The sequence below is a fragment of the Malaclemys terrapin genome, chromosome 1, assembly GCF_027887155.1.
Source record: "Malaclemys terrapin pileata isolate rMalTer1 chromosome 1, rMalTer1.hap1, whole genome shotgun sequence".
Classification (NCBI taxonomy): domain Eukaryota; kingdom Metazoa; phylum Chordata; order Testudines; family Emydidae; genus Malaclemys; species Malaclemys terrapin.
The window spans coordinates 78,793,634-78,816,871 of record NC_071505.1 but is presented as its reverse complement, the minus strand read 5'-3'; the positions used below and the strand labels follow the sequence as shown (position 1 = coordinate 78,816,871).

At 43.3% G+C, this 23,238-nt stretch overlaps 1 long non-coding RNA gene across 2 annotated transcripts; it reads right to left on the bottom strand.

Moving 5' to 3' along the window:
• Nucleotides 1-9,731: 9,731 nt before the first annotated feature.
• On the bottom strand, nucleotides 9,732-22,815 carry LOC128836961 (uncharacterized). Of its 2 annotated transcripts, XR_008444864.1 has the most exons (4): nucleotides 22,712-22,815; nucleotides 22,398-22,574; nucleotides 12,476-12,565; nucleotides 9,732-11,991 (listed from the first exon to the last, which is right to left on the bottom strand). It is a non-coding gene; the product is annotated as an uncharacterized LOC128836961 (long non-coding RNA). The 2 variants fall into 2 exon arrangements; XR_008444863.1 differs by having other exon boundaries at nucleotides 22,398-22,815.
• Nucleotides 22,816-23,238: the final 423 nt, after the last annotated feature.

The following is a 23,238-nucleotide window of genomic DNA, read 5'->3' as shown; positions in this document are numbered from 1 at the left end:
GCGGACATGGTAAGCCATAGACTTTTGGCTGCTTAAAGCTTAATTTATAGCAGTGCCCTCCTTTCATGTTCCAAGCAATGCTCCTAGCATTGGCCAGTTCCTGCTGCCGGCAATCCGGCCAGCATGAACTCTGTCCCTGTCCCACCCCCTTCGCGGCTGTCTCAGGGAAAGATCCCTGCATGCTGCCCCTGTCCCGCCTCCACCGCGTGGCTGTAAACCGCCGGTTACAGTTATGTAAAGGAACAGGCAATCAGTCCCAATACTAACATTCCCCTAATTCAAAGCAGGTCACCATGAGTGATATCACTCTGATGAGGATTTTGGAGACAGAGAAAGAGCGCATGCTGCGTGAATGCCAGCAAACACTTGAGCCCTATGCCACCATGCTTTGCGAGGCAATGATCCCGGAGTACTTGCTGCTAGCCTGGCGCGGAAAAGTTTCCTACCATGGAGGACTCAATAAGGCCGCTCTCCCCAGGAACCTGATGCAAAGGCTTTCACAGTACCTCCAGGAGAGCTTCGTGGGAGATGTCCGAGGAGGATTTCTGCTCTATCCCCGGACATATTGACAGAATTTTCCAGTAGCTGCACTGGCAATGACTGAAAACTAAAGCGCCTAGGGCAAACTAATCATGAAAAACCCATTGTTAAGATACCATTCCTATTCTGTTCAAAATAAACGTTTAAAACACTTACCTACTGATCCTTCCCCTGATTCATGGTCTGGGTTATGGCCTTGGGAGGGTTGGTAGGGGATCTCCATGAGGGTGATGAAGAGATCCTGGCTGTCGGGGAAATCAGAGTTGAAAGCGCTGTCGACTGCCTCGTCTTCCTCATCTTCCCCGTCTGCGAATAGCTCCGAGGAAGCGGTCCATCGTCAGAGTCCACGGACAGTGGTGGGGTAGTGGTGGTGGCTGCATCTAGAATGGAATGCAGTGCCTCGTAGACACGGCATGTCTGGGGCTGGGATCCGGAGCGTCCGTTTGACTCTTTGGTCTTCTGGTACCCTTGTCTCAGCTCCTTGATTTTCACGCGGCACTGCGTTGCATCCCGGCTGTATCCTCTCTCCGTCATGGCTTTTGAGATCTTCTCGTAGATCTTCTCATTCCGTTTTTTTGATCGCAGCTCTGAAAGTACGGACTCATCGCCTCACACAGCGACCAGATCCAAGACTTCCCGATCAGTCCATGCTGGGGCCCTCTTTCTATTCTGCGATTGCATGGTCACCTCTGCTGGAGAGCTCTGCATCATTGCCAGGGCTGCTGAGCTCGCCACGATGTCCAAACAGGAAATGAGATTCAAACTGGCCAGACAGGAAAAGGAATTTAAATTTTCCTGGGGCTTTTTCTGTGTGGCTGGTCAGAGCATCCGAGCTCGGACTGCTGTCCAGAGCGTCAGAGTGGTGCACTGTGGGATAGCTCCCGGAGCTATTAGCGTCGAATTCCATTCACACCTACCGTAATTCGACATGGCCATGTCGAATTTAGCGCTACTCCCCTTGTCAGGGAGGAGTACAGAAATCGATTTACAGAGACCTCTGTGTCGAAATAAATAGCTTCGTTGTGTGGACGGGTGCAGGGTTAATTTGAGTTAACGCTGCTAAATTTGACATAACCTCCTAGTGTAGACCAGGCCTAAGTTTGTGCCCTGTTCTGTGACCCACTCTAGTGCAGCACCGGAAATAGAAAACGGCCACATCGTTCCAAATAGGGATTCCATCAAAACTGTGAAGTCCCCAGCAGTCACAGAGCTGGCATAATCTACACCAAGCCTCTGCCTTCAATCCCCAGATTAAGACATGTTTTAGGCTGGTGAGAAGGTGTGGCCAGGATAGCACCCTGGCTATCCCCAGACGGGATACAAACAGCTGGGATTCAGAGCCTTTACCATCTGGCATATTTTAGAGCAACTCTGCCCTGGCTTGAAAAAAAAATCAAAGAAGCACAAGTGGTTTCATGCCCCTTTCTTCCCACCCTTGCTGCCATTTCTGCTACACCCTGCAGAGAATATGGGCCTTTCTTTCTAATTAGAGAAGGACAATGCAGTAACCAGTTCTCTGGATTCTTGTGCAAGACCCAAAACCAATAAATTCTCAAGCCAGCTTGGGTTCATTGAACCATGCAGTTAAATGAAAGCAACCTGTATTCCCCTCCTCCCCCCATTGAAAAATTGAGGAGGAATACAACAGCAACATGATAAATATTTGTGGGCAAGCCATGCCAGTTATTCAGGATGACTGAAGTTTATTAATGAGAGAGAGACCAAAGAAGGCATATAAATCATAGACCTATCAGCCTTAAATGACTTTGGTCCTGGGTATCACATGTTGCCTCTCTTTCACCGTGTGTTCACATACAATGGAGATGGTCCAAGGCACTCAAGATTCACTCCTGACAGCCTGCAAGCAGTGTCTTGTCAATGAGTGGCCCTCCCGTATGGAATTCACTTCCTGTTTCACCTTGTTCTAGTATGAACATGCTGTCATTGCAAGGCATTATTGTTCTCCAAGACTTTTCCTGATAAAAATGTTATTCTATTGAGTAAGAATGAGAGAGCTGATGGGGTTTTTGAGAGTAATAGGAAAGGTATTCATTGCCCTTGTGATTCTCTTTGAATTGTTGTTTAATAACACATTGTACCTTAAGTATGTGTGGCTTATAGTCCTGTAATTGATTTCAAATTATATAATTTTCAGATGCTTTATTAAGGATCTGATGGTGGTTAAATTTGCAAGTGATACAAAATCATTTACATTCAGGTTAGAGAAACCTGCTGGAGCTTCAGAGGGACCTAACAAAGAATGGATAGAAAAAGAGTAGAAAAAATTCAGTGCTGACAAATGTGGTGTAATGCACACTGGAGGGAATAATATGAATTAGAGATATACATTGATGGATTCTAAATTAACTGTAATCACTTAGGAATACAATCAAGATGTTACTTCAGACCAATCAATTAAACCTCTGCTCAATGTGTAGTAGCAAATGTGTAGTAGTAAATAAAATGTTAGATTATATAAAGAAGGGAGCAGACAACACTGAAAAATATTATAATTGCATTATATAGATCAATAGGATGCCCTCAACTGGCTTATTGTGTTGTGTTTTAGTCACCCCACCTCAAAACATTTAGTAGAAATAGAACGGGTTCAGAGATGTGGTGAAAATTATTACAGGCATAGAAAAACTTGTGTGAAGCGAGATAGAAAAGATTGTGACTTTATTTTAGAGAGGAGATGCATAAGAGGGGGCCATGATAGATGGATAAAAAATAGTAACTGATATGGAGAAAGTAAACTAGGTGTTCCTATTTACCCCTTTCATAACACAAGAATAAGAGGACAGTCAATGAAATTGTAGGGCAGCACATTTAATATTGTTAAAACAATATAGTTTTCTATACAACACATCATTAATCTGTGGAACTCATTGCTTCAAGATAACACTGAAGTCAATGGCTTAGTAGGATTCAAAAAGGCTTAGACAATATTAATAACAAGAACATTCAATTATATAGGGGTGTGTGTGTGTGTGTATATATCTATCTATGTATATCTGCATGATGATACAGCCTTTAATTATACGATCACATGACTTTTCCGCAGGATTCCTGGCTCATTTAGCTATAGTACAGATATTTCTTCATTGTCCTGAGGACAGATTTTTATTTAATTTTTAAAATCATTTTAAGGGATTGTTATCCTTTGAGACTGATAAACTTGGCAGTGTTCTTTTAAAAGTAAATATTCTTATAACCACATTATATGCTCTTTTACTAGATTCAGGGCCAAGGTGGATATTGACATTATTGTATATCCAATACAGCATTTGGCCCTTTGATTTTTGTATCTTTGATTACATTTTTTAATTGTTTATTTTGTTTTTAAATAATCTGTTGCCATGGCAATGATATTTAGACACCCACAACTTCTGAAATAGCTGTTGATAGCACAAGAAGGCCAGTGAGGTCATATGAGACAGCATGGAATGATACAACATAAGAAAATGCCTCCCCTAGCTTCCTTTTTTGCCCTTATGTTTTTACCCCAGAAGCCATTTGGATGAGAGGTCACATTCAGGGGGTGGTTCATGAACTGTAAAATATCTGGCCAGCCACAGAGTGAGAGTGCCTCTATGTTCTGCAATGAAGCCTTGTAAGTGATTGATTGTACTCACCACCATATCACTCCCTGGCATCAAAGTATGGCATTAGAGGGGCCTTAGTCTTCAGCCTCCCTGTTGCCCAAATCTTTGGCCCTGTGATCAGGGCCGGCTCTAACTTTTTTGCTGCCCCAAGCAGCAAAAAAAAGCGCCGCCCCACCAAGCCCCCCCACGCCGAGCGCCGCATCCCGCCCCGCGCCGCATCCCCCCTGGCCGAGCACCGCGCCACTGGAACCCCCCCCCGCTGAGCACCACGCTGCCAGAGCACCCCCCGTGGAATGTCACACCGCGCTGCCCCCCGCCACCCCAAGATTGGCTGCCCCTTACCAGGTGTCGCCCCAAGCATGTGCTTGGTTGCCTGGAGCCGGCCCTGCCTGTGATGGCCTGGTTTGCAGGGCCGGCGCTTCCATTTAGGCGACCTAGGCAGTCGCCTAGGGCACCAGGATTTGGGGGGCAGCATTTTGTTGCCCTCGGCGGCAATTCGGCAGCAGGGGGTCCTTCTGCGCTACGGGTCTTCAGCGGCAATTCTGCGGCAGGTCCTTCACTCACTTCAGGAACCGCCGCTTAAGTGCCCCGAAGACCGGGAGCGTGGAAGGATCCCCCCGCCGCAGAATTGCTGACGACGACCAGGAGTGCGGAAGGACTCCCGCCTAGGGCGCCAAAAACCCTGGCGCCACTCCTGCTGGCTGGCAACATCTGTGGCCTGGCCCTCCAGCCAAGTCACCTATTTCTGGTTCTATTCCCTTCTGGGGTAACAAAAGTCTGACTAAAGTCCGAACAAAAGATCCTTTCACCCCTTCCAGGCCACTCCTTAATCCATATGCTGGGCTCAGTCCTCAGCCTCACCCTGGGATGAACAGTCCTTGTGTTCAGCCTCTAACATTCCTTCCTGGGACCTTGTATTAAGCAGCTAGGCTGCTCCTTTAGATGGGCTGCTGCTTCTGTGGGGGGACTCTCTGTCTCCAACTGCCTTGTGCTGTTTCCCAGTATCCTGTTAATATAGCCTCTCCTCTGGTTCCCAAGCCTCACAGACTCCTCCCAGCTCCTTGTTCCCCCTGGAATACCAAGACACAGGACTGTCTCACTGGACCTTGCCCCATTCCAGGACCCACTGCAGGGACTAATACCATCCCTAAAGCCCTCTTCTATCTTCCTTCACCAGATCCTTCTCAGAGAGAGGCACTGCCCCGCCTCCTTTCTCCTGGGTCCGCTTCTCCCCTCTCTCTATGTAGTCCTCCCTGACACATCTGGGATCACTAATTGCAACTGAATCCAGATCAGGTTCAGCTGGGAGTTAACTACTAGGTTAGCCTAACTCTTCTTAAAGGGGTAGCCAGTCTATGACAAGTCTATAAGGAAAACAGCACTTCCCCCCCCCCCCAACCCCCCGAAATGGTTCATCTAACTCTAATTCTTTTGCTGCTTCACTGGAGAATACCTTTAACAGGCCTTCTCTAAGTAAAAATAAATTTATTGTGATCTTCCCCCTTTCACAGCTTGTCTTGAGTGCTAAATTGCCTTGATAGGTCAAAAATTGCTAAGAACACTGAATGAAAATTAAAGAAAGGATATTAATTAACGTTCCTGAACGTATCAGCTGCTCTTGGTTTTTAATAAAAATTGCAATTTCTCTCTCTTCTGTTAATGCATAGTGTTCTTTCAAGATCAGGTACCTGACTCCAAATTAACATTGGCCTTATTGTGACTACATGTAGAAAAAGCCGAAATATTTCAAAGGTATTCCATTTTATTTTTTAACGCTTTCTGCAGCACATCCAAATTATCTATGCCACAAAAGAGATTCTCAATGCTACACATTTCAGGTCCAAGAAAGCTGGCTTGTTTCATTAAACAATTTATAAAACTTTTCTGAAAAGCTCTTGTTACTTTTAAAAATAGTCGAATCCTTCTAAAGGGTGGCATTTCATAGGAAAATACTTTGCACCAGTCCTCTTCAAAAAACGTTTGTAACTGAATGGATTATTTTATATCTTGCCACAAGAAAACAAACAAGATATATGTTGTATTTATATGAAAATAGATTTACACTGATGTAGCTAAGGTCAGAATCTGGCCCTATTGTGTTCATGTCCTTTTTATAATTTTATTGAAGGAATAGGACTTAAGTCCATTGTAAAAAAAAAAAAAAAAAAAAAAAAAAACCTGGATTCTTATTTTGATTATTTGTATAGACATAACAGCATGCTAAGCACTTTAGTGTTCTAGAGACTGTATCAAGCTCTTCCTAAATTGGTTAGCACACTTGAAGTTCATCTCATGCTTATTTGTATTTTTTTGAGGAGGCAAATGTTATAAAACTAAGTATAATGTTGCTTCTGTGTGCATTTCCAAGTAATATCTTTTGAAAACACGATGGGCCACGCAAGGATCAGCCCTCCAAACCATTTCCCATGAGTGATCCCAACTCATGCAAGTAGTTCTAAATCAGTGGGATTATCTATATGAGTAGGGACTACTAGCATGAGTGCAGGGTTGCAGAATGGGGCCCTTAGAAGGTCATAGCTGTGTAGTGTAGAAACCACAGTTTAAAATCACCTTCTCTCTTAGGGTCTTGGCTATTAGTGACATCTGTGCGTGAAACAAGTTATTTTGTAGAAGGTATAGAATTATCATCCAAACCAAATTGATGTCATTGGGGTCTGATCTTCACAAGAAAGCTTTACCTGTTCTACTGATATAGTTGTGGAGGTATAACACCGTCCTCTCGCCCCCCAGATACTCTTAATCAGTATAAGCATGGTGGTGCTCTTTGGTTTAGCTGAAGCTCCTCCCCAAGTGACACAAGCTAAACTGAAAAAACCTAGTTTAAAGTGTCTGCATGGTTTTTTTAACCAGTATAATTATAATGGTTCAAATTCATACTTTCGGTATACTGGTATGACTTTCCCCTGTAGACATTAAAGGAAATTTCTCCATTATTATCACAATCTGCCATGTTCAGACTTTCCACACTGCTGCTTTCCCTGATGGCCTTAAAATAATGGAAAGAGCTAAAACCACCCAAACAGATAATTACTATATGTGAAGGTGCCCCTCACTTGCCTCAAAGCATTAGCACAGCAACTGACCATGCATTTATTTGCACAGTAGTTCCTACTCATATAGGTAATCCCATTTCATAGAGACTATTTTTAATTCTTTTGTACTAAATTGAAGCACGCAGCGCAGAGATGGAGGAGAAAAGTTTGTTTTCTTTAAAGCAGGTTTCTTTAGTGAAACAGAGGTTTCTCAAGGCAACTGCCTCAAAGTTACTTGCAATAAGGATTGAAATGTAATGGGACAGATTGTGAAATCTTTGTTCACATTGGTAATTCATACAAGTCATCCCAATTGATTTGTGTGCCTCAGCAGTGGGAGTGAGGCATTCATAGTCTGATTCAGTGTCATTCAGAATCCAAATAGTGCCTCCATGATTGAAGAATGAGCATATTTTATAGAAATAAAAATGTAAATGACTGAAAAATGGCTGGTCCTTTAGCTATGACATGTCTGATTATTCCCCCCCACCCGCTCATCCACCCATAGGTAAGTTTGTGGTTAAATACACAGAAATAGATGCTTATCACTAGTTATCAGAAACTGAAAGGTAAATAAAGGTACAGTACATAGTAGGTGCTCTATAGATCAAATAAATAGACTTCCACTTGCTGTGTCATGTGGGTAACACAAATAAGATCAGTTACTGCGCATGTATAAATGACTCCATTAATCTCTTTGTTGGTGTGTCTAAATTTACTCCTTGTGGACAACATAGAAGCAGTGGGTGTTTAGGAAGGATTTGAATAGGAAGAAAACAGCTTGGCAACAGGGATTGACATGAGACAAACAGAAAAAGTCAAGGAGAAGGGACTAGGAGGAGGAAACAAAGGTTGTTGCCATTGGAAAAGCAGTGGGAGGGAACAGGGTAGGAGGTGAGTTTATACAAATAGGTAGGGGTAGAGTTGAGTTGAGCGCTCGATAGGATAACATGAGGTTTGAACTTAACATGCAGGGCAAAGTGGAGCCAGTGGAAGGAGTCTGACAAGGAAGTGTCAGAATCTGAACAGGCAAGCATACACAAACTTCATGTTTGCATGCATTTATATGCAGAAGTCAAATATTTGATCTATTCTAGTTTTGTGCTGAATCAGAGTTAAGTAGTCGTAATATTACTGTGTAATCTACCACATTTATAGGGTGTTTAGCATGATAACATCTAGTCATCAAAACTGATCTGGGAAATGGATTTGTCCCCCTAAAACTGGATTGTTACCAACTGCTGAAATGTAGTAATTCATCTAAAAGTATATCAGTAGCCATTTTTAGCCTTCTCAACACAGCATCATTGGTTAATTTCCATTCTCTGGGAATAGACTTTTAACAGATGTTTAATTTTGAATTATACAACATATTAATGTAGCATGCTTAGTACACATGTCACAAATGCCCTTACAGAGAAAAATTAAGTAGGGCTGTTTTATAAGACAAATGAAAGCTTCACTTTGGAGACATGTTATTGAAAATGTTGCCAGTAAATAGTTCTTAATCAGCCTGTCTTGTTGTCCAGATGTACTGGACTCATCTGTGCTATTTTATACTAAATTTGCATAATAAGGCTGAATAAGGCGCACACACATTTTAAAGTAAAGCTGTTCTAGGTCTGAAAGAAACTGATCAAGCAATCATAGTACTGCTCAGAATATAGATGCTAATGGGAGCTTTCTCTGGACAGTCCAAATTCAGAGAAGTTTCTGGTAACATGTCCCCAATCTCAAGTGATAGTAACACACTGATGACCCTGAACATACTAAAAATAGGAAGACCAAACCAACAGAAGCTGGGATTTTCAAAGGTACCTGAGGGAGTTGGGTCCCTAATTCCCTTAAGCTCCATTAAAATCCCAGCCAAAAGAGAACTGATAGAATGAAAAACCTTGCAAATCATTTCAACCTACAGGGATCCTAGAACACTTTAAGTCACTAAACATTGAGGTTATGTCTGCTCTTCATTACTGAGAGAGAATATTGTGCAAAAGAAAACCCAGTGTTTTTTTTCCCCTTAATCGTTGATGACAGAAATAGGCCTGATGTATTCCAAAAGTGGTGTTGGAACAGTTGCTGGATTATCATAGGACTATAGTTTTTTTTTAAAAAACCCCTAAGTTTTTATAATGATAATAAATAATAAACATGTACATAGTGCCTTGTATCTTCCAGGTATCCTAGAAACTGGGCCAATTGCAGCAAAGTTGGTGCGAGGAAGGGGTCAGCTTTAAATGTTTGATAAAGCCCCCGACCATAAGAGTTCTGCCAACAAGCAGGTATCCAGACAGCCACTGCATCAGCATTATCTTGCCCCTCATGTTCACACTGCCTTTTTTTTTTTGGCACTGTACCAGCCTGTTCCCCTCTCCTTGCAACTAAGTTGACAGCATCTAAGAATTTTCCCTTAACCCACTGTAACTGAGGTGGCAAGCTGTTCCCCAGCAGAATTTCGACCCATAGATACCCCCACAAGACTTACACAAGACAGCACAGATCAGTTATAAATTTGGTACATTTTTAATTTTTGTAACTGTATCTAGACAGTGCATGATAGGTACACAATAAATCAATGCATAGAGCCAGATTCACAATGGTACTTAGTCACCTACCTCCTGAGATGCCTAAATCCAATTCTTGGGCACCACTGACATTCACAATCCAGCACTCAACTGCCACCTAAGTCATAGGTGTCTAAATCCTCATCGGCAATTAAATTTCCAGCTGTGGCCATGTCCAAAGCTGCCTACATTCTGATACAGTTCCACAGTGAACGAACTGCTTGGACCCCTAGTCATGCATAAGCCTCAGTAGGACTCTCAGACCAGGCTCTGAGCACACCTAACCCACCCAGAAGCCAGCTGGGGAAAGCAGATTTGGACTTTTGGGGGCTGGCTGGTGCACATGTGTGTTCATCAGAACAGACAATAGCCTAGTGGTTGAAGCATTCCCCTGAGATGTAGGAGACCTGTTTTCAAATCCCATGTTGCCAGATTTGAAACCACAACTTAAACCCAGGTATCCCATCTCCCAGCTGAGTGCCCTAACCATCTGGCTATTGGATCTCTGAGGGGGACGGGGCTCTCTCTCTGGCTCCTGCTGGAGCTGTATAAAGAATTAAAAATACATTGTGCTAGAAAGCAGGAGAAATATTGACTCTATAGGTCAGTGGTCAGGGCTCTCAGGAGGGATGTGGAAAAGTCAGATTCAAGTCCCTATTCCAAAAGAGTGTTGCAACATTTAAATACCTTTGTGAATCTAGTTCATAATCCACCCAGCATGGCTGAGGAAAGCATGTTATTAACTCAATTCTAGAGGAGTAGAATCGGAGGCAGAGAGAAGTTAACTGACTTAAGAAAAGCCACAGAGGAAGTCAGATTCTAAGCAAGTGGTGGAACACAGGAGTTCCTGGTGCCATGTCCCTCACTTAGACCACATCTCTCAAAAAAGAAAACACTTGTTAAATTGTTTTTTTCTGACATACTTAAAACTCATCAGCAAAAAATGCTGGTCTTGCTTTGTGAGCCAGTTCTTGTGCACCAGTTGTGTTAGCTGTAGGCTATTGACTCATCCTGTTTTAAATAGTCACACTTCCAAAGTAATTTTTGCACATAAATCTGACATTCCTTTTTCTTTTTAGACATCCATAGAAGAGATTTTATCAGTCTGATGAACTAGTTAAAACGTTGAGAAAATGGTGATAGAGGACTGATATGAGTGACACTAATGTCTGAAGTTTAAGTAATTACAATGCAATTTCAGATTTTTTTCCTGTATATTCTTCTATCACAATTATAGAAACACAGTCTCTAAATACCTTGACTATGGAAACTTGCTTATTCCTTGGTCTACCATACTTTGGATTTGATGGCATTCTGTCCACAAAGAATACTCACCTGTTTTACCAGGCTTGTTCTTGGGATCAGGGTTAGTTGGAGAGATGGGATGTAGGCATTTTTAAGGCTGGGAAGCTTTTTGAATGTTTTAAATCTTTATGGGGGAGAGCTGGTCTTTTCCAGTGACATTTTTAAATTCTAATTCAACATAGTACTGTATTTTTGTAACTAAGTAAACAATGATTAGTGATAATCTATATAGGAAGTTTTAACTGATTAAACAGGATCAGTTGCGTTCAGCAGCAAGGTATACTTTTTTGTAATTAGAGCTGATCAAAGAATTCTTTGAAAAATTCCATAAAACATTTTTGCTGTTTTCCATCACAACTTTCAAACTGTTCTGAACAGCTGTAATTCTAATAATTTGCTGTTCTAAGAGCAAATCCATAGAAAAAAGGAACTTAAGCTCATTAGCATCTATATGCCACAGCACCAAGTGATTTTATTATGATCTACCATGGACAGGATACTTCAGGAAGCCATCGTGCACTTTATCCATTCATTTCCTACCAACATTTTAAACAAACATTGTTACCAATTCTGCATTCCTTGCGAATGTTAAACTCTTACTGAAGTCAGTGGCACTTTGGAGTGCACAAGAATGCAGGACTGAGCCCATTAAGGTTAGAACACCTTTAAGAAGATGATTTTTCTTTGAGGCCACACTGCATACTGTACATCAGGGTTCTCCAACATTTTCATAGCATGATCCAAATTTAAGCGAGAGCACGGCTTGTGAACCACATCTTCCTAAGTTACATTGAGTTACAGCAACTGCAATAACTGAATTGGTTTTACACATCCACACTACGCTCCTTGAGTCAGCGGAGAATGTCCTCACCAGGAGCGCTTGCATTGATTTAACTGCCGGCATGGGGCATTATGGGAAGGTTTCTGAAAGACAGCAACAGACGATGTAAGCAATGCAGTGTCTACACTGACACTGCGTCGACCTAACTACATCGACTTAAGCTCTATGCCTCTGGTGGAGGTGGAGTTAAGTCAGCGTAGTAGGTGAGTTACATTGGTGGGAGCTATGTTTTACTGTAGACTTGTATAGAGCGAGGCTGATGTAAGCTGTCTTACATTGACTTAACTCTGTAGTGTAGACCAGGACTCAATAACCAGCAAGCTGTGCAGGAAGCCAACTACTACAGCCAAGAATGTAATGTAGAAGCAAGGGGCAGGATTTAGTCCCAGATCCTCAAAGATACTTAGGCACCTAACTGATGGGCCAGAGGGAGGCATCCGTCTCCATTCAGATTCACACCCTCTCTTGGAGTCAAATACCTAAGCCAGATAAGCCCCTGCTTTGGAAAACCCAGAGGGAGAGAGAGAGACACATTTTAGCCAAGAGCCCAGTGATCAGGGCACTTACCTGGGATGTGGGAGAATATTTTCATCCCTCTGCTCTGACTGATTTGGAGCAGGGACTTGAATCTAGGTCTTCTGCATCTCAGGTGGTGCCCTAAACATAAGAACATAAGAAAGGCCATACCGGGTCAGACCAAAGGTTTTTACAGTTAGGAAGTTGTTCCTGAGATTTAATATAAATCCGCTCTGCTGTAGTTGTAGATGGACCTGAATGGCAATTGCAAGGTATTTACGTGCCAGTTATGCTAAACATTCATATGCCCCTTCATGCTTCAACCACCATTCCAGAAGACATGCTTCCATGCTGATGATGCTCATTTAAAAAAAAAAAAAAGCATTAATTACGTTTGTGATTGAACTCCTTGGGGGAGAATTGTATGTCTCCTACTCTGTTTTACCCACATTCTGCCATATATTTCATGTTATAGCAGTCTTGGATGATGACCCAGCACATGCTGTTCATTTTAAGAACACTTTCATTGCAGATTTACCAAAACGCAAAGAAGGTACCAATGTGAGATTTCTAAAGATCACTACATCACTCGACCCAAGGTTTAAGAATCTGAAGTGCCTTCCAAAATCTGAGATGAACATGGTGTGGAGCATGCTTTCAGAAGTCTTAAAAGAGCAACACTCCATGCGGAAACTACAGAACCCGAACCACCAAAAAAGAAAATCAACCTTTCTGCTGGTGGCATCTGACTCAGATGATGAAAATGAACATGCGTCGGACCGCACTGCTTTAGATGGTTATTGAGCAGAACCTGTTATCAGCATGGACGCATGTCTTCTGGAACGGTCGTTGAAGCATGAAGGGACATATGAATCTTTAGTGCATCCTGCACATAAATACCTTGCAATGCCGGCTACAACGGTGCCATGCGAATGCCTGTTCTCACTTTCAAGTGATATTGTAAACAAGAAGCAGGCAGCATTATCGCCTGCAAATGTAAACAAACTTGTTTGTCTTAGCGATTGGCTGAACAAGAAGTAGGACTGAGTGGACTTGTAGGCTCTAAGGTTTTACATTGTTTTATTTTTGAATGCAGTAATTTTTTGTGCATCATTCTACCTTCGTAAGTTCAACTTTCATGATAAAGAGATTGCACTACAGTACTTGTATTAGATTAATTGAAAAATATTTTTTACAGTGCAAATATTTGTAATCATAAATAAATATAAAGTGAGCACTGTATTCTGTGTTGTAATTGAAATCAATATATTTGAAAATGTAGAAAATATCCAAAACTATTTAAATAAATGGTATTCTATTATTAACAGTGAGATTTATCACGATTAATTTTTTTAATCGGTTGACAGCCCTAATATTTGTGTCTCAGTGAAAGGGTGTGTTTGTGAGAGAGAGAGATTAGACACGTACACACTTCACTTCCATTGAAGCATAGATAGTATAATTATTCGCAATATAGAAAATCCTAATACAATTAGGTGCTGACCCAAAATCCAAGGGTCCTTGCAAGGACAGCGCTTTGAGTTTAAAATGACAGCAGAATAAGATAAATTCTGGATTACTGGTAATAAATTATCTACATTTAACACAATTTCTATATGCTGGGCCAGATTCCCCTCTGAACTACAGAATGACAAGCCCCCTTAAACTCAATAGTATTCCACCAGTATAAATGAGAGAAGAATGTGGTCCCCTCTCATGGTGACAGGTGCTCTTTGAAAACGCCAGATTGCAATGCAGAATACCATACCACTTTTGCTAAAATATCCCCTCCTCTCCATTGAGATTTTATATTTGTTAATGGATTATACAACAGTTGGTCTTTAAATTTCTCTCTCTCCTTCCTTTCCTTGGCCACATGCAAGTGGCCTCCTCACTCCACACTTTACTGTTGACATTCTTAATATTATTGTGACAAATTGAGATACCCTTATTCACATTGAATAGCACCATTCTGCATGAACACTCTCACTGAAGTCTGTAGGATTAGTTGTAGAGTTTGCAACTTGAGTACAACATTATTGTTAGTAGCCTTCCATGATTTCAGTTTTTGTGAGTTTGCTAGCATCACTTCCTTGTCAGGTTTAACACATCTTCCCCCCAGAATCTCCTTTTCCCATTTATACCTGACCAACTTTCTGAAACAGACTATTTTTGTCACTGATTTTTCCTACCCTTTATTACTTAAATTTATTGCTGAACAATAGGGATCCAACTTTTCATGAAAAACAAAAATTAAAAAGTTAATTCCAAGACATTTATATTTCCTTAAATAATTTTAAAAGAAATTCGTTTGTGCCATCTATTAACCCCTTTTCATGTCAGTATTGCCAGGTTTTAGTCCTTGTGTAAGGCACTTGAACTTGGTGCTAATCACACACAGGATCTAATTTACATTTAAAAATAAATCATTCCTTTTGAATGGCACACTGGTAGGCCTAAAGAAATTATGTGACTTCCAATATAAACTCTTGCATTCCAAAGTCAAAACACAACTAATATATAATCTCAGCTATCAGGAGGTGTTTAAGAGGCAAGACTGTTCAAACTTTGCCCAATCAAGAGCTGCACTGGCAGCTTACTGGAGCCAGAGAGACGTGCCTAAGTTACATGAACATTGTAGCCACCATTATTTTAAATGCAGAAATGTAACCTTCACAGATCTATTTAGATCAAACTGGAGCACTACACCCTGGGATTTGTAGTATGCAAAGGCCTTTCTTCTTATATTGAAGTTGAGGGCAGCTATAGGCTGAATTTTAAAACTCAAAAGGTATGTCTATAGTGCAATTAAACACCCGCAGATGGCCCATGCCAGCTGACTCAGGCTCGCAGGGTTCAGGCTAAGAGGTGTTTAACTGCAGTGTAGACGTTTGGGCTTGGGTTGGAGCCCAGGTTCTAGGACCCCACTATGGGGTAGGTCCCAGACCTCAGGCACCAGCCTTAGCCCAAACTGCACTTAAACACTGCCTTAGCCTGAGCCCCGCAAGCCTGTTTCAACTGGCACGGGCCCACTGCAGGTTTTTTATTGTAGCGTAGACATACCCAAAGTGTTCACACATTGGGTCTACAAACCACATTTTGCTGTAGTTTGTTCCCATTGCCTCTTATCCTGCCCTCTGGGGCAAGAGAGAACAACTTTCCTCCATCTTTTTTATGGCAGCCTTTTAAGTATTTGAAGGCCGCAATCATGTCCCCTGTTAGGAGTGCTAGTGATAATGTAGGATTCAGGCCTGTATCTTCACCTGAGATAGAATTTTGGGTCTTGTTTGCCCGTTTGATTTTTGATACACTTATATCTTTACAAATGTGCGAACAAAGGACAAAGACACTGTGTGTGTTGCTTCTGCCTGGCCAGATGGGTTTGTTAGTATAATGGGAACAGATAAGAACAGTTAAAGTTCATGTTACTGGGCATGGTGGGAATGTAATATATGATCATACACTGAAAGGCTACCTGGCTCCTCTCTCAAGCCCAGGTCAAGCAACCAGTTAGCAGGGGCAAGAGGGATCGGGGGAGGGAGGCATAAGAAACACTAAAAGCCAAAGAAAAGCCTGGCCTTGGCCAGTGCACAACCTCACTCCTTACCCCTCCCATGGGATACAAAAGAGGTGGGACGAAGAGTCCAGACTCATGACCCCCTTCCCAAAACAGAACATGACCATACATTGAAAGAGGTAGGACTAGGGGTGTGTATTACAGGTATATTTATGCCTGTTAAGGAGGGGGGGTGAGGGGGACACTGGAAAATAAGGCTCTGCAGCATCAGCGCTATGGATACGCTTGCTTGAAACTATACCCAAATAAACATTGCATTGCCAGCACTTCGGACTTCTGCTTTCTGTCTGTGAGACAAGAACCAAGGGAGGGGGTGAAGGGAAAGCCGCCTAACATCCCCCTTCAATCTCCTCTTTTCCAAACTAAACATACCCCATTCCTTCATCCTTTGCTGGTACGGGTTGCATTCCATCCCTCTCATCATCCTTGTCACTAGTGTTACCTAGCAGCTCTGTGTTCTTGGGGAACCAGGGCGCAGTACCCAGCTGTCTGACTCACGAAAGACCTTCCCCCCTCCAGCCTCTGCTTGAACCAAAACTGATCAGAAGAAAGACTTACAAAAGCAATGAAAAGGCAGTGGGAGACACACCTAAACCTGTGGGATAAGGGTGACAGGATTAAGGATACTCCCCTAGCCTCATTTGCATCAAAGATGGGACAAGGAGGCATCTCCATTAGCATACAGAATGGAGTACAGAAATTCCAAGGCAAGAACTCTGGAACTCTGGGACCAGAAAAGCAGGGAAACACTGCATAATGAGTGAATCTCTGCTCCAGATGTTAATGAACCTACACCTGCACACACCCAGCTCAGTAGTTATCAGACCAATTCTAATAATAAATCCTTTATTGGCATCCAAAATAGTGAAGCTCCCTAATTGCACTGTGAGCTCCCTCCAAGGAACAACACCCATAGCCAGGAATGATCAGCTCCCACTGTCTAGCCTGAACAAAACAACTATGGTATATGCCCTTGCGCCATCAGTTTACACATAAAAAAAAAAAAAAAATCTAGTGTTCTCCCTTGAACCATTGGTGTTTCTCTACAAAAGCCCCTACCCCTGCTCAAGTAAATGTTCTGATGCCTGGATCCAAAATCTGCATCAGTTCCATTGGGACTTCATCTTCTCCTATCGTGCTGGGGGTCTCTGCCTGTCTCCAACACTCTGGGCCCTCAGCTACCACCAGCACCTGGAACCCCTGATCGATTCAAGCTTCACGGACTGATGAGAACCCAGTTCTCTCTCTCTCTCTGTATAGCCTTCTGACCCTGACTTGTGTAATCAGTTACAGTTTCTACACCTGAGTTTTATAATCAATTTAAGTTAGATTTAATATTATAACTGTTTTGTTTGTTTGGCTTCCTTATGGTTATTACCTGGCAATAAATAACTTTCATGGTTAAGCTGGTTGCTTTTCTCTCCCCCCCCCCCCCACCCCATGGGTGTTTTTTGGTTTCCTCATTCGCTCTGCTTCAACGCTCCTCATACCTAAGCTAAAATATCCCTGCAGAGCCCAAAAATCCTATGGGATTTGCTCATCAAGTGGATTACTTACAGAAACATTGTAACTTGAAAGTGGGGATAGGGATGTGCTAAACCTGGGACATATGAGGGTGGCAGATTAAAAGTGCTGCTCAACCCAGCCTGCTCAGGTGTACTCTATTCCAGTCTGGTGCCCATGGTATATGAGGGTGACAGCTTGGAAGTGCTGCTCGACCCAGCCTACTGAGTCCAGGGACATATCAGGGGTCAGCTTGGGAGTGCTGATTAACCCGGCCCATGCAGACGCGCTCTGTTAATGTGTGTGTGTTTATCTGAATCTGGGGCTGGAAGAACCCAGCCCCAGGGAACCTAGGTCCTGCAGGATATCTCCACTGGGCGGGAACTGACAGCAGGGAAAAGTAGAGCTGTGTATGAGAACACAAGTGACACAAGCAGTACATTGATAGAAGTACAGCTCCTCCCCCCACCCAGAAGAGTAACCCTAATAAATGAGCGTACCCCAAAGTAACAGGAAAAACTGGTAACACTCACCTCTGGATCCTTTCCAGTTTTCCACATCCTTTCTATACCTTGGCAACCAAAATTGGACATAGTACTCTAGCTGAGGCCTAACCAGTGCAGAGTAGAGTAGTACTATCACCTCCCATGACTTGCATACAATGCTTCTGTTAATGCAGCCTAAAACTGTATTTGCTTTTATTTGAAACAGCATCACATTGCTGACTCATGTTGAGGTTGTGATCCACCGTAATTCCCAGATCCTTCTCAGCAATGCTGCTGCCAAGCCCGTTATCTCCCATTCTATATTCAAGCATTTGGTTTTTCTTCCCTAAAGTGTAGCAGCTTACTTTTGTCTTTGCTGAATTTCATTTTGTTGTCTATAGGCCCATTCTCCAATTTATCAAGATCCCTCTGAATTTTAGCTCTATTCTCAAAGTGTTGGTAACTCCCCCTAGCTTTGTCTCATCTGTACATTTTATCAGTATGCTCGCTATACCTACAGCCAAGCCATTAATAGTTTGAGAATCCCACCGGGATTAGGCGTGAGCAAGGGTTCTCAGAAGCTTGTTAGCTCTGGGGGCAGAATCAATACATTGGCAGCTATCTGCATGCCCACAGGCAGAAATTTAGGTACCTGTGGTGATTAGGGGCAGCTGAGCAGCGGTTTTGAATGCCACTAATACTTAAAAGTTGGACCTATGCACCTAAAGGTAGAGCCCTGCGCGGATACAAATTTATATATAGCCGCAGATGTGGATATAAATCAGTACCGGTGGAACTGCAGGACTCTCCTGGGAACTGCAGTGGCAAAAGGAGCAGAACTTGGGGCCACCACTCCCAGGAGGCACGCCCCACACTGGCAGCTCCTACGGCATGACCGTATCGCCCGCTGCCCCGCAGATACGGATTTATATCTGCGGATGCGGATATCCATGGATATAAATTTGTATCCACGCAGGGCTCTACCTAAAGGGACGGTTAGGTGCTTAAATCCTGCTTATGAATCTAGTCCTCTGAATGAAAAATGTTTTTTTCAGAAATGCCATTTTACATGGTTAAGTAAAGTGCAAACAAGTGCAAAGTGGAAGGGAGGAGAACAAGCATGGCAGTTCCATGCTGCAAACAACCTGCTTGCCATAATAGCCATGGCATAGTTCAGCTTAGGGTCTCATGCATATCTTTATATGGTATCTATAAGGGGTTCCCATTAGCCAGCAAAAGAAGCATTGTTGCCACCTACTGTCATGGGGCAAAAGTAACAAGTACCCCGAAAAGTCCTTTCACATAGAGTCCCATAGTTCCAAGAATGATGTTTCAGCATCAGATAAACTGATCAGCAAGCAATGATCTATTTTGGGATGAATTAGCAGAGGTAATTTGGAGAAAGGCATCCCAATGCATTGTATTTGCTTGTGATGCAAGTATTTTGGGAACACCTCTGGATACTAACAGATTGCAATCTCTTAAAGTATATTTCATAACAGATAAACACGGCATGTTTTTATGAAATATTGCAAGGTCTGGATGCAGTTTCAAAGCCAGAGCTGAGTGCCAAGAGGGGAATCTGAGCAAGACAAGAAGTAACAAGGCTGAGAAAACAATAATAATAAATGTTACTCAATGAATTTCTTCTGCAAACAAACATTTTTAAGCCAGAGAGCTTAGAAACACTGTACACTTTTAAATTGAGTATTTCCCAAGCAGTTTTGACTTTTGTTTAACCCTCTTTCTTAATAGTACTCCTAGCAGTCTGCTGTTTCTGTGAGCAGCTCCTAAACCAGCAAGACAATAAGTCATCAGATTGCAGCCCACAATCCAGCTACCTTTATGTTCTGGTTCATTTCAGTTGTGAACATGAATCTTTAGGATTCAAAATCCATCCTGCCATATACTGGAGGGAATAGAGAGGCTTTACACGGGAAATGCCTAGGCAGGACCTTCTCAATCACCTGTGGCTGCTACAGCACGTGGCTACCAAAAAGTAATGAGATATTCATCAATGACATACAGCCTCTACAATTGCATTGACTTCACTCTTATTGATATCAGTTGCCCAGGGACTCCAACTTGTAATGACTCTGCAGCTCCACCCCTGTCTATTACCGTCAGCAAGTGGCATTCTGCCCCAGGAGAGAGGAGGAGGAGGTCTGACTAGTCAATCAAGGAGTCTGGCTCCCACAGAAAACCAGTTGCAAAAGAGATGAGTGGAGAGGACCTACCAGTCCTTCCTTCCCTATAACTCCCAATTGTTTCAGTGAGACACAACACTAGCTAATTAGAGGACTAGGGCTAGAGCCACAAATCCAATATTCAGGCACCAGTGACATTCTTAAATCCCCTGCCCAGCTGTCCCCCTAACCCTGTAAGTACTCAATCCCCATAGGTGCCTACATTTCCACCCACAGCCATGCAAACAGCTGCCCAAGTCCTGACACCACCTCAGAGCTAATGGACTGCCAGGAGCTCTCGCACAAGTCTATGCCCATGCAATTGTTCTTAGACTAGGCATCCCTCTTCCTATCTTGCCTGTGGGACCTGATCTGGTAGGTGTTCTCACACAAGAAACACCTAGGGGCAAGCAGGTCAGAATTCTGGGGGGCTGGCTGGTGTGTCCATCCCACAAAATGCTCAATAGCCCAGGGGCTAGGGCACTCACCTGGATGTGAGAGACCTGTGTCCCACTCCCTGCTCCACAATTGCTAGAGGAAGGATTTGAACCTAGGTCTCCCACGTCTCAGGGGAGTGGCCTAATCATTGGGCTATGGGTAGCAGGGGAACATCACCACTTTCTCCTTAGTTTTTCTTGACATAAGGCTGACCTGGTTTAGGCATCCAATTCCAGGAGAGGGGTCATGGCTATGAATCCCAAGTGGAGATAGGGGCCTACCTCTGGCCCAGAGTTATATACCTAACTGCTGTTGAAGGGCTGACCTTAGGCCACACCCCTTTGCTTGGCATTTCCTATTGACTAGTTTAGGTGGCTCCCTGCTCAACTTGCTGGCTTTTGTGAATCCCCTTTTTAGGCATCTAACTCTCCCCATGCATTGTGTGGGTAGCCAGGGCACCTAACTTGGGGCTGTGAATCCCACTAGACAGCTGGGCATCTAAAAGTTAGGTACATCAACATGTGGCTATGCCACTCTTACATCCCCACTTGTGTATCCAGCCTAAAGAACCTATAAACTTTTCTGCTGGATGGCAAGCAATGCAGTAATGACTGGTGACACGCATCCTCATGGATTCCAATATCAGGGTGGCTACTTTTCTTTAATTCAATACTGTGCAGATTTGCAACTGTGTATCATCCAAGTGAAGGGAAGTGAAATGGTCACTTTGTGTTACTTGGCAGTATGCTGTTGTGAGAGCTCAGAGAGGCCCATGCAGCTGCTTCTTGAGATAATTTAGCCACAGGTTTTACAACCTGTGATTGGAAATCCCCACAATGTCCCTTGCAGTACATTAGCCTACTACAGTAACCTGTGTTTGGTACATTACTATACTTTGGAATGCTCTCCTTAAGGGACCCATTATTGACCTTGGGGATCTTGCCTAAGCTCTGAAAAAATGGCCTGGCCTTTATAATCTTGCTGTGAATGTTAATATTCATGGAAATGCTGTTGGAATGCCGAGCTCTGCTGTGAGAGGCCCTCCAAGTTTTCTATTGCTATTTTGACTGCATGGCATTTTGCTGTAAATTATCTAGGATAAGAGTATGCTTTGTATGAAGGTCAGAGCTAAGCTTGGTGAGTTTGTTAACTGGAGATTTGCACAGTTCATTATTGATAAGATCTGGGATTTTCAAGGGAGTCAAGTACCCAAATCCCAGTGAATTTTAATAGGAACTGGACACCTAACTCCCTTAAGTTCCTTTCAAAATACCATTCAAAATCATATTAAAGCCCATGTTAATGTCTTGCCTTGTTCCTCTTAGATATGCTGAACTGTATACTGTGATCATGGTATTTACTTATTGTTATTTCTGCTCCTGTGCCATTGCTTATTTTAACTACTAGACTGTACTCCAGCACTTTCAGTAAACACGTACTGTATCAGCCTCCCGGTGTTTTTATTTTAAAATAAAGTACAAGATGGAGAAGAGCAGGTGAGGAATCAGGACAATGGTAGGAATTGAGTACTCATGGAGATACTAACACTCCCAACCACATAGGCCTATTTTGACTTTCTCCTTTCTTGGGGGTGTTCTTAGGGTGCCACATTGATCATAGTACACGGACGATAGCTATGCAAATGCTTCTGGGAAGTTGGATAGGAGTTAGGGCTCAGCCTGATGGCTGGTCTGTGTTGGGCTCCAAGTGGCAGGAGCTGAGCATGAATGGAACTACCTGAAAGCCATTTTGGGTATATCTACGCTGTGACAGGGTTCACTCACCACTGCAGAGCCTCCAGCTGGCTGTCACAGGCATTAGTGCTGCTAGCCGGTGCACCCTCTCCTGGTGGTGTCTCATCCATCATTGTCACTGCCTACAGACCTGCCTCAGTCCAAGTACTGCAGCGTCCTCTTCATGACTCAGCCCTCCAGCCATATCACTGTTCATGTTTTCGCCTTCTGGGGAAACAGTTCTATAGCTTAGTCACTTCCCCAGTGGTGAGCAGGGGGGGGACCCAGGCCCACCCACTACTCCAGGTCCCAGCCCAGGGACCCTGTAGCTAGCATCCTCCTACTGCCTCTTCTTAATTTCTCACCAGTTCTGCTGGGACCACTTCTCCACTGTCCCAGCACCCTTTTCACCCTCTTCTCAGGGCCTTGAGCCTGCAAGTCCCAGCAGCCAGCCAGCCAGCCAGCCAGCCAGCCAGCCTCTCTCTCTCTCTCTCTCTCTCTCAAGCTCCCCTGGTCCCTGCTAGCAGCCACCCTGTCCAAGGTGCTATCTTCATGCAGCTCTCTGGGCTCCCTGCAGCTCCTTTTATGTGAGCCTGCTGAGCCCTGATTGGCTGCTTCCTGAGCAGCCTCCCTAGGCTGCTTTTGACCCCTTCTCTGCCAGTGTGGGGTGGACATTCTATCACACACACTTGGGGTAGGGGAGTAATTCCCAGCTCAAGGAGATGTGCCCACACTAACTTTGACAAAGCTAGCATGCTAAAAATAGAGTGTAGCCATGGCAGCATGGGCAGAAGGAAAGGCTATCTACCCTGCCCAGGATACTTTGATCTACCAACACTGATAAAGGCAGTTACTCAGCTGAGTCTGAGGGTTTGTCTAGACTGAGGATTTT